Source organism: Thunnus albacares, chromosome 17 (genome assembly GCF_914725855.1).
Source record: "Thunnus albacares chromosome 17, fThuAlb1.1, whole genome shotgun sequence".
Taxonomy (NCBI): Eukaryota; Metazoa; Chordata; class Actinopteri; order Scombriformes; family Scombridae; genus Thunnus; species Thunnus albacares.
In genome coordinates this window covers 25949959-25962909 of record NC_058122.1, presented here as the reverse complement: position 1 = coordinate 25962909, position 12951 = coordinate 25949959, and the positions used below count along the sequence as shown (strand labels likewise).

The 12951-nt window shown below is 40.3% G+C and overlaps 1 long non-coding RNA gene across 1 annotated transcript; it reads right to left on the bottom strand.

The window, feature by feature from the left end:
- Positions 1 to 8872: 8872 nt before the first annotated feature.
- Positions 8873 to 11894, bottom strand: LOC122967603. Its single transcript, XR_006398642.1, has 2 exons — positions 10810 to 11894; positions 8873 to 10497 (listed from the first exon to the last, which is right to left on the bottom strand). It is a non-coding gene; the product is annotated as an uncharacterized LOC122967603 (long non-coding RNA).
- Between the last annotated feature and the right edge of the window lie 1057 nt (positions 11895 to 12951).

Here is a 12951-nt window from a genome sequence, read left to right as displayed (position 1 = left end):
TTAGTCAGACTCACATTTGGCCCCAGATGGTGTTACAGCACATCTCTGTATATAAAAACATCTAAAATACAGCAAAACATATATATAAAACTAAAAAAGAAAGATCACTCGTAACATTATATGAAAAACTCCAAATTGCTCCAAATAGCATAAGAAAAAAAGCATCAGGCATATTTTCTATCACATGCTTTCTCCAATTAACTGTCTAATTTAAATGTTTCATATTTGAACAAACTTTATGAAATAATATAATAAGAAACTTTATTTATGTTGCACTTTTCTTAACAAAGTGCCTTACAGAAAAAGAGGAAAGAATTAACAAATAATAGCAAATAAAAACAAACAAAGATCATAAAACACCAGGGAATAAAATAAAGTACTTAAAAACATAAAATGTTAAGAGTGAGATAATAAAGAAAGACGAGGCCAGAACTCCAAATCGACTTTTTTAAATCGCCACACGGACATTACGAGCGAGACGCCCTCCTTTAGCGTGTGTACTGGCAATTTCACAATCAATAGACACAGGTGGGGTTAATTATAGATTAATCATAGTTGTGCAAATCTGTAATTAACCCCACCTGTGTCTATTGACTGTGAAATTGCCAGCACACACACACAGCTGAACGTCCGTGTGGCAATTAAAAAAAGTCGATTTGGAGTTCTGCCCTCGTCTTTCTTTTTCATTATTAACTACTTTGAGGATCCAGAACCCAGTTTTCATGACGATATGAGACGATAAAACATGTCCATGTTCAAAATATCTGTTTCTGTTGTTATCCTATGAGATTACATTTTGTGGTTCCCAGTTCAAAACAACAAGAGGAAACAAAATGGAACAAACATATTTGAATTGGAGCAAATCTGAGGTGTTTGTGAAGCGATTCAGACGTCTGCAAACAGAAACAGATCTTTGCTTTTTGGATCAATTATCCAACATAACTCTCAGTACCTCATTCATATTTAATTATCCTCATTATGTGCAGTTTTTGGTTTGTCGATATGTCATTGGAAGGACTATTGAATGTTGATCTTTTCATTATTAAAAAGATACCTCTGTCTGGTTTGTTTATCCAGAATAAAGTAACTGACTCCATAACTGTGCTTCACACCTCACATGGTTCCCATTCTGTGTCCTGCACTACGGCCAACTTTGGTGCGTAATTGTGCACACCCAAAAACATCTAGTAGCACTTTTATGCACTGATTTACGTGTATAAAGATTTCTAAAACCATGAGCTTTGGCCAAATAATGCATCTCAGATGATTTGTTTTAAAACTATAAACCGCAATCCAAGTCAATCTAAAACGTGTCCATTTGAATTAAAATTGCAGTTTTGGAGTAAGTGTGCAGGTGTTGGTCCTGTCTTTTAGTAGATCAGGCTCCTATGTAAGCCTGAGAAACTGCGGTCTGTGGTATCAAGGAATGAAACGGAGATGTTAATACATGCCTTTATTTCATCACAATCAGACTATTGTAACTCTCTTTTTACCTGTCTTAATAAATCTTCCATGCACCACTTACAAAGTGTCCAAAACGCTGCTGCTGCTCAGCTTTTAACACGATCCAACAGATATTACACCTATTTTAACCTCACTGCACTGGCTTCCAGTAAATTTTAGAATTCATTTTATAATTTTGGTGCCCTACATGGCCAAACTCCACCCTTACACCACCAGCCGAGCTCTTAGATCCTCCACTCGGGGCTTTCTAAGTGCCTCGTACACATTTTAAGACCCGGGGTGATGATGCTTTCCAGTCGGCAGTCTTCCAACTAGCTTAAGAGCCTTGGAAACTGTTGACTCTTTTAAAGAGCAGCATCTGTTCAGACAGGCATTTGGATAAGTTTGTGCTATTCTATCTCTTAATTTGTCTATTTTATCTGCTCTCTCCTTGTATATTTCTATCTGGTGTCTTTGTTTTATTTATTTTGATGCATTTGATTTTGACTGTGAAGCACTTTGTGACTGGTGTTTGTGAAAATAAACTTTACTTACTCACTTACTTAATAGATTTTTAGTTTTTTTCTATCTCGATCACCTGCAGAATCAATATAACCTCATCTGCAAACATCATTAACAACATTTATTGTCTTCACAGTCCTTAAAAGCTAATAAATAGGTCGACAGACTGAGCAGTTCACTTGAGGCAAACCAGATATTACAACAACAGGAACTTAAATACCTTTTCTAAAAGACAGATGAGTGACTGAGAGTTGCTGCGAGGGCAAAGGTCAAAGGTCAGGAGTTTCTTTATCGTGATGAGTCACATGAGTCCAGTCAGCTGCTGCAGGTAAATAGCTAAAAATGTCAGAGCGCACCTCTTGTACTCTGTTCATTCATTGGAGGTGTTTCATCTAGTAAGCGTAAAAATATGTGCTGTTGACCGTAAAAAAAAAAAACGGAGCAAAACGGAACAAAACGTGTCAGCTGAAGGCAGGAACATGCCCCCCAGAATCAGTGTGGCAGAGTTAGTCAAGGACACATAAAAAAAGACAGATTCAAAGACCTTCCACCCTTCGAAAATGTGATTTTAAAGTGTGACAGCGGACTACAAAGACCTGTGTGTGGAGGCAGAAGCGGATTACGCAGTCTCCTCTGTGTCAGGGTTAGACATTCATATTTCCTAAAGATACAATTTTTTATTATGATGTTTGCCGAAACCTTTTTTTTTTACATGGCCAGATTCTTCTAAATTGATGTCGATACACTCAATATTACTCTCCTGCATAACGTTACAGTCATATAGGTTTAAATTGTGGCCATCAGCTTTGTGTCTGAGCAGTCATGTGTGTGTGTTTTTTTTTTCTGAAACCAAATGTTTGTCCCTCACATTGGAGATGAGATTCCCCGCAGTGTGTGATCATGTTTGCTGTCAAACAGCAGCAGGTGAGTTCCCAGCATGTCTCCATCTAACCAAACAGCCAATATTACATGACATCACACTGTTTTCAGATGACAAATACGCTCCTCTTCTTATTTCCTTTGGCTGGATAGTACATTTCTATCAACCTTTTCGACCCATTTTTAAACCACTTATCCTGCTCTGGGTCACAATATATAGAGAACTAGCACACGTAGCTACACTTTCATTCATTCATCGTAGGGCTTTATGTAATATGATGATGCTAAAATACCTGTATGACTATAATCTGGTATTGGTTGTTAGTTGAATGATTGTATATTGCTGGTTTTGTCCGTGTTTTTTTGTGCATGAGGACACCGTCATGCTGAAACAGGAAAGGGCCTTCCCCCAGACTGTTGCAGCAAACGTCACTATTGTCTGAAATATTCTTGTGTGCTGTTTTAAGAAGATTTCCCTTCACTGGAACCAAAAGGGGGCTTGGAGCAAACCAGGAAAAACAGTCCCAAACCAGAGTACGCTAAAATATGTGGACAGGTGTGTCACACCAATTATCATAGCACACATATTTGGACAAAAAAAAGAAAGAAAATCTAACAGAAGAAAGAACATGCTCAGTGCATTTACTAGACGGTCTCGACTATATGAAAATTAGAGAAACCAACAACAACTGTGTGTAGGAAAATATAACACCCAAAGTGAACCTGACCCGATGCCATAAATGGGTCAAGTGAGGTCAGGCACTAAGTTTTTCTGCTTTCTCAGAAAAGGATAAGAGAAAAAAGGAGGGGGAAATGAATAAGCCTGATGAAATATACTGGAATAATCCAGCAGCACTGAGGCTTTAAGCCTGCTGCTGCTGCTGCTGCTGCTGCTACTAAAATGATCCTGAATCTGCAACAAAACGATTCCTGTTACATAACACTTAGCGAAGCAATTACACGGACTCAGGCGGTTATCCCTCACTCATAACAGCCTGTGTCCCGAGTCTGAAACAACACAACCATCCCAGTGGACGCTATTCACTCAGGACAGGAGGAAACCTTCACTTTGGCCTTAATGACGCCTCGATCAGAGGTTGTTTTCCTTAGAAGAACACTCATAGCGATTCCATATAAACACCATATATGTCTTGAGTGCTGCACAAGTTGTACCCTGTGCAAGAATCAGGCCTAAAGCCAGACAGAAGAGAGGGAATTCAGCCTATTTTCTTACCACATTCACAACAATGTATTCTTTGTAGAGGTTAGAAATGACAGGATACATTAAAAACAATGTTATCATGTGACGGATAACAAGTAAACTCAGATATTTATACTGTGAGAAATGTTTTAAAAGTAGACCACAATGACATCTTAATCAGTTCCATCAAGAAATGGTCTTTTTCCAGATCGGTGCGGAAGAATTGGATTGGCAAGAACCATGACCTCAACCTCATCCAAGCATCTCTGGGATTAACTGGAATAATGACTCAGAGCCAGACCTTATCACCCAACCATCAGTGGCCGACTGAATGGGAGCAAATCCCTGCAGCCAGGTGCCAAAATATTGTAGAAAGTCTCCTCACAAGCAGTAGATTAATGCACATGGTTTGGGAATTAGATGCTGTTGCTTTTAAAAGGATAACCCCTGTAATAGGGTCTTATATATATTTGAAGGCGACATACTTGATATTGTGCTTAAAGACTGAGGCTAAAGCTAAACGTCCAAGGCGTTATCCAAGAAAAAAATGTATCCTTAGCTCACACAATTGTACAAGCAAGGCGAGGCAGGTTAGATTTAGGCTTTATTGTTCAAAAATATTCAAATAGCATGTTCCAGTTTTAACAAGAGGAAAGGCTTTTTAAGAATGACGACCAAACCAAAGTGTCTGGCAAATCTCAGATAATGGGTTTGGCTGAGGTTGCCGGAGCCGCTAATGTTCGCCTCCAGTCTTAACAGTGAATTCCCCACTGAAAGCAAACAAATCGTGCAACGTCGCCGCCTCCTCCGCCACTCGCTCAGCACTACGGGCGTGTCGACACCGGTTGACAAGGACACGGACAATTTAGGTCACAATGTCAACAAGGAAAGGGCCAGTTTGTGTTTCTAGGCAATATTTGAGTTGTGTTTTAGCACAACTCACGGCTCATGACTACTCTGTTCCAAGACACATTTTCTTTTGTCCTTGTCCTTATAATCTGGTTGGGAAGGGTCATTAAAATGTAATTATCATTAAAAGTGGAAATCTCAAAACGACAGCTAGTTATTTTCTCCTCCATCGACATTTTCACATAACTTCCTGGTCCACCACCAAATATCTTTATCAGTTTCATTGCATCGCTTCCTGGTTAAAAATTTCCCCCCCCATTTTTCAACTTTTACAGTTTGTATTGATTTGAAAATACTTTCTACAGTCGGTGAACGTCGCACTGTTGCATTGTTGGTTGCCTACCTGTGGTAACAACACTTCATAGGAGACAGAGTTGGGTCGTAACAAGATCTGATTTCATTGGGAAGTCAACAAAACCTTTACCATCTACTTGATGTGTCAATTAATGAATAAAGTTGTTCTAAAGTAGGACTACAGACTCACTACTACACAAATTCAATTCAATCAATTCAATCAATCTATTTTTATTTATATGGCGCCAAATCACAACAAAAGTCATCTGAGGGCACATAGAGCAGGTCTAGACCGTACTCTTTAATTTACAGAGACCCAACAATTCCCCCCATGAGCAGCACTTGGCGACAGCGATAAGGAAAAACTCCCCTTTAATGGGTAGAAACCTCAAGAAGAACTCGGCTCTTGGTGGGCGGCCATCTGCCTTGACCAGTTGGGTTGAGAGAGAGAAAGAAAGAGGGAAAGGGGGAGGAGGGGTGGGGGGGCAGAATAACAACAATCATAACAATAAGTAGCAATAGCTAGGGAAGGACGCCAACAGGACTGCGAAGGACCGCGAAGGCTCGGCCTGCAACCCAGAGTTTCCTGCGAGATGAGAAAGCACAAAAAAAACTTCCGGGAAGAAGCAAAGTTAGTGACATGCATTGATGTTACACGAATACAGATGGAGAGGAGGAGGAGGAGGAGGAGAGAGGCTCGATGTTGTCATCACCGACAAATATCCAGCGTCAGACCCGATTATTACAAACAGGTGTGTAGCGTGATGTAATCGAAGATTAGCGATGTGACAAAAAGTGTAGCATGTCTGAATTTTTTTGTATTTTCCCGCCTAATTTGCCATCTCCTACGACATGTTCCTTGACGTCGACCAATAGGATGACAGAGCGCTCTCTGGTGCACGTATGTAAACGTCTGGCGGATGTTCGGCCGTCTTACCGTCTCAGATAGCGGAGAGAGCAGCAGCTCATCTCCGCCTCCTCCACAGGCTGATCTAGTAATCTAATCTAACCTAATCTGACCTGGTGACCATCGTGAAAGACAAAAATATTCCACCAAACCACAAAGTAATACGTGTTTTACGATACGGACGGATAATTACATCGATTCTGCTTTATCTGAATGAGAAAGGGAAACAATCTTGTATTTTCCTGCTCTGCTCTGCTTCGGCGCTTTCTGCAGAAACAGAATCAACAGTCATGACTCTAAATTTCCTGCTGACTCTCCACCTACCTGCTCATCATCATCATCATCATCATCTCCACTTGCCGGCAGTCAGGTCAGAGATGTTGAGGTGTAGGGGTTGTTCATCTCTACATCCCACACACTGCATTAAACACTCACACATCCCTCCCGCTTCCCTGCCACATACACTCAGATGCCCACACACACACACACACACACACACACACACACACACACACACACACACACACATCCACATCGAGAGGGCTGCAGGTGAAACAAGTAGCTGACAGATAGTGTATATTTCTGGAGACTGTAATGTGCTGCAAATCCATTTATAGAGGGAGGGAGGAGGGGATGCATGGATGCTCTTTAATGTCGGGACTGCAGAAAGATGAATTAATCAAAAGGTCAAATATAGTCTCATAAGATTAAAGAAGGTTGGATATTGAAGGAATATTTTGTTTCCAGCACTTTTTCCTCTTGAGGTCCGTCCACTTCAAGAGCACTCTGCTGCTAAAAACAAGCACAGACTGTCCGAACCAAGTATGGACAAAACGATACGAGCAGAATTCTCTTCCATTAAAGTGATTATTCTGTTTGTGAGAATGTTGTAATTTTTGTTGGAGCAGAGGGACACTCGAATGAATGATTTGACAAGTCTGGCGAGAGCGAGTCACACGCTGTGTTTTTGAAATTCAATTTCAGGAAGTACTTTGTGGAAATGGGACTTTGGCTAAAATTTGCCTTTTTGGAAATTAATGCTGAGAGCGGAGGGAAAACAACTTGAATGCCAGCTGTGTTACTTGTTGTTTGTTTGGCTCTCCGTTAGCAACCGCCGCAGCAGAGGCGGGTCGCTAATCTTACAGTAAATGCAATGTCGGCATCATTAATTTAAGTGTGTGCATTATAAAGGAAACAAATATTCAATAAGAGCACCTATTATGTACATGACTGAGTTGGATCTGGCCCTGGAGAAATGCTCAGTGGATTTTGTATGTTTTGTTCATGATGACTGAATTTTTTTTGCCTCTCAAACAACAGATCTGGTGGGTTAAGTGGACCTCATTTCTCATAAACACCATACAGACATTCTAATCTATCATATTATATAGATTTTTTTTATAAAGACAAGGGATAAATTAAAGGATAAACATGAATAAATGTGTAGAGAAACATGGTCTTACACTCTAAAAATCACCAGGTCAGAATCTACCCAACCGGGGTCAATGTAGCACCAACATAATACTGCTAATGTTAAAACAACCAAAGCCTGCCAGCGTTTATCGTTTGGTTATTTAATCAAACTAAAATATGGCATTGGGTCAAAATTTTACCCAGTTTGGATCAATATAGCACCAACACAATACTGCTAATGTTACCCAGAAAGCCACTCAAGACGAGAGGTTGCTTTGAACCAGTTTTAGTGTTATTTTTTATTTTACTGTTGGGTTATTTACCCAAACTAAAGCTTGTTATAAACTACTCTACTCTTTATAAACTTACATGTCAAAGTTTGTTATTGATTGTTAATATCTTGTGTATCTTTTGAATGTCATATGCACCTCGTTTTGTTACAAGAAACAATAAATGTGTGACAGCTTTTAGCTAAAGCTAAAGTTAACCCAGTGTTGTGTTGTTGTTGCTATATTAACCCAAACTGGGTAAAATGTGAAGCCAGTGATTTTTAGTTTGTGCTGTAGCTCTTTTTAAACTTATTGATCGATGACAACATGTGTCTCCTTTACAGTTTTGAATGCAATAAGCCTGTCAGTTCAAAATGTGACTGTTTTATGCTACACGTTAGCATGTTGTGTCTAAAACTTGGTCAAAATAACCATATTCTACTCTCTACTTTTTTTCCCACCACCACCACCATCAGAACATCCATCCAGTAGACACAGTACAGCCTGTGACAAGGCTTCTGTACATTTCTATTTTTATTTTGGCAACATCGTGGTGATAGATGATGTCTAATCCAGAATTTTAAAGTTTCTGTACAAAAAAACCCCTCTTGTTGTATTTTAGCAACAAGTCAGTGGGATATTTAAATATATTTAAATGTAGATAGCAAAATCTTCTGTGACCCACTCCAAATTAAAATCAGAACGGAAATATTCAAATTACTCTTATCGATGTATGGATCTTGAAAACAGCTAGATTTTTGTTTTTCTCGCACTCAGGTTAGAAAGTATGGAGGACCAAAAAGGACACAATTAACCTGCAAAATAAATTACAAATAAAGTCAAATTTTGAACAAAATAAGATTTGAAACAAAGATTGAGAAATTGAGAATTTAAAAAATATATATGTATATATATATGCATTTATTTATCTTTCAATTTTTATTTTTATTTCCATCTGTCTACTTCTTTATTTATTTTCAGATTGGGTCCCTATAAGTATTTTTTTTAATCGTTTTTCTCCTCTGTTAATATGATGATGACGATGCGTCCTGTCTTTGCCACCTTGTCACCTCTTTCACGTGTCACACAGAGTATTTCCTACTGTATGGGTGGGCGGGGGCGGGGGGGGGGGGGGGGGGGGTTTGTTACTGGGAAGTGACAACACATGGGGAAGCCAATCCACCCTGAGGGAAACAACTTACCAAAACAACAGCGCCTGCGAGGATTAAAACAGAAAGATCAGGCTGATCTTCTTCTCTGATGTGATGGATATGAGACAGTCGGGTTTGATTACATATCGACTGTAAACGGCGCTGATATGAAGGTGACATGACTGCCGGATTTCATTCGATTAGGTCGATCAAAGATAAAAAAAAAAAGTTAGTGTTCAAGCTGGTGAAATGGGCATTTGCAAAAACCCTGCACATTCACATGCAAAGAGAGAAAGACTGGAAGACACACGCAAATAAAATAAAAACATCACACACACACACACTCCTGCTGTGCTGCTCAAAGACTCGTATGGAGTCACATGCTGTCAGCATGGACGGACACGTTTCCAAGCACATGCCCTCTCTCCCTTTTTTTTTTCTCTCTCCCATAATTTGCCCAGTCTCCCTCGCGCTCTTTTCTAAATCCCTCTCCCCATCCTCTGGTTTTCTCTCATAAACAAAAAAACCTGTGGTGTCCTATGTTATGAACCTGTGTGTGTTCCAGTGTATTTCCATGTTTATTCCTCTTGCAGGAGAACAGTGTGAGTCAGAAAAGGCAGAGGCAGAAAGCAGGCAGCAAACGTCCACACAGCACAGCAGACCATTTTAATTTAGCCCTCTCATTTTTCCATGACACAGAGCGTAAACAATCCGTACCCAGCAGAGTGCCTCATTAAACCGCTGCTGTCTGCTCCCATTCCAACGTTCCTTTGATTGAACTTATTGGTGTTGACCTGAGGCTTCCCTCTGTGAGGAAATAATTGCAGCAATAAGTGATTCATCTACCAGTTAATTCAAGTTGGCTTAGATTGCCGTCTCCGATGTTGCAGGTATGTTGACATCCCTGTTTTGACAGAACACACAATCACCATCAGTATGTGGAGGGAAGAAGATTGCTGTATGTGGATGGTAGCTGCAGGTATCAACAGAGCCGTAGACTTGTGTCACATGACTTGGAGTCAAGTAAGATTCGAGTCATGAACCTGCTTGAGAACTCGACTCGCATAGCCTGTGTGCTGATCGGTATAAACTGATCTTCATAGTATTAATAACAAATCACCAGAGTCAGAGTCTGATGTTACTAAAGCTCAGTACTGGACACCTTTAAGGTATCGACTGAAATAACCCAGTACCAAGTAACTTCTCCAGTCAAACGATACCTGCATTTAATCTTTTTTGTACCCAAAATCTAGAAAAAAAAATGACTTGGGACTTCATCGCCAAGACTTGAGACTCTAGAGCACCGATGTAGGTAAAACAGGCTGCGTTAAATGGTTTGTTTCCCTGTAATTTCCTTTTACGCTCGAAGGCCACCTGACCCAGCGTGGAAGAACTTCACTGACCTTAAAAAGAGTCCTGACCTCCATCCCATCCAACACCCTCAGACTGAACTGCTGACTGCACAGTGAAGGATGAGTCTAAAGTTGGACTCCTTGGTTACACCCTCTGCTGCAATGCACCATGAAATCAGCAATTGAAGATGAACAGTTTTCAAAGGCTCTGTACGGTTTAAGGTACACTCCCTAATTTTAACAGGGCCCAGTTCTCCCAAATCATCTCGATGTTCAACTCTAATTGACTCAAAAAGGGGCATTGAGTGTTTATCCAACATCTGTAGTCAGCTGAGATGTAATTCAGGAACTTAGGTGTGTTATTGGGGGCTTTACGACAGTGTATTTCAGGTGACTAAAAATCTTAGGAGAAGTGTTTACTGTGCATGAAACTGTTTAAAGGTTGTCAGTGTTAAAAACCCCCACCCACCTTAACCTCCACGCCTGCGGTTTTATCTGCGTACTACTTCCTCTTCGGCACTGTTGGTGGTACAATTTTTGCATAAGTTGATAATTCATCAGAACCTGCGCTGCTTCATTTGCCTGTTGTGGTTCTGATTCGACCGATTATTTCAAGTTGTCACGCACAAACAGAATCGTCCTCCGCGACTGTCTTGTCGTGTTCGCTACGGCTTCTCTGACGTTTAACAAACAGGCCGACTGACCGTTCATATTTGAGAGGCGTCTTGCTAAAATAATAAAATGTTCACTGTGTTTGCATGCACTCAGTAATCCATCTATTGGCAGAACTCCAGTTTAAGTCCTACTTGGGTTGAACGAAAGGTAAAAGAAGTTTCCATGCCACAGGAACCCGTTAACCGTGGGAGTGAGCCAAGTATCTTAACTGGGTTTCTTATAATCGGATGATGTTTACTGGTGTCTACTTAGGACCAGGTTTGTTTAGTTAAATGGGTTAGGAGCTGGACTCTCTTGCAGGAAAAATGTAGCGAATGATGAATCGTTTGTTAAGGCACACAGCGTTCCTCAGGCCCGTTTGTTATTTCCGGTGTACCAATGTTGGGTCGACAACAGCAGCTGCTGCCCCGGTGGTACCGTCATCCTGCCCTCAGGCGGCCAGCACGGAGCCAGGCCAGAGTCTGCAGATCCAACCGAGGCTTTGAGAGTAGAGGAGGGAAAGAGTAGAGTAGCAAGAGGACAAGTTGTGTGTGTGTGTGTGTGTGTATGACTGTATGAGTCAGTGTGTGTGTGTGTTTGGAGGGGGTTGTCCTCCGGCTGTCTGGTGTTGTCACGAAAGCCCCTTGGAGGCCTGCCAGCCAGCCTTCGGGCCAAGTGATTCACACTTGCGCTAATGTCAGAGGGCTAACAAGTGACAAGCGTTTAGTTTCTATGGAGAAACTAAACGCTGCATCTGGTCTGTGATACACAAGGGGTGTGAGAGGAAGTCTTCAAGAACAGGGATAAACTGGGTTTTATTAACCAGATGCTAATAGTTTGGCAATGAAGCATCCAATAACAGATTTGTTTGTTTCAATCGTAAACTTATTTTACCTTTATTTATATGAGCATACAAACTGTTTTACTACAGTTACATTGAGAAATAAATTTACAGAAGAGAATAATAACAGAATAAGAGACAAATAATCAGCTGATACAGTTACAGGCACAGTAAGGCAAAGATTCTTACAGTTATGAGTGACTATACAGTATATATATATAAATATACAGTCTATACATTATAAATAACAGTATGTAAATGAAGTGCTAGTGGTCATAGTCATTACAAACCAACGCTGAAAGGCAAAACTTTGATCAAACCCAGAGAATTTCATTTTAAATTATAGAGGAGATCTGAAAGTGTCCAAAGCTACCATATATATATATATATATATATATATATATATATATATATATATATATATATATATATATATGTATGTATAGGGGGTGAAGGATATGAAGTTATGAAGTTTTTTCAACTCGAGGCGTTCAGGGAGCTCCTGCAAAAACGCAAGGCGCTCAGCAATGCAAAAGCAGCGAGCAAAAAGCTTCACTCTCATTGGAAACAATTACAAAAAGCCGCCCCAGGCTGCTAAAAAATGGACCTTTAATCTAGTGTGCAGACACTTTTTTTCCCCTGAACATGTTAAACATTGTCAGCATGTTAGCATCTTCACTGTAAACATGTTGGCATGTTGATGTAAGCGTTTAGCTCAAAGCACTGCTGCGCCTAACAAAGCCTCACAAAGCCGCTAGCATACCTTAGACTTATGCTGTGTCTCAAATTGCATACTTCTGTACTTACACTTAATATTGAGAAGTATAGGGGGAAATCCAGTGCACTGTGAGTACCCAGATGGTGCACTCAAAACACTCTATGGATGCTTCTCACTCTCAATGGTCGCCATCTTGGCTACATAGCAGAAGGAGAGGGACCAGATACGTTGTAACTAGCACTAGGTGCTAGCACTAGCACTAGGCACCACTATACTGTTGTAAGATATAAGCCATCAGTATGTTTTTAGGGTTAATTTAGCAGTCTGTAATGATTTGATAGCCCGAATGCTAATGCTAGCTAATGCTAATTTGCGATTGTCATTTCTGGTAAGTGCAC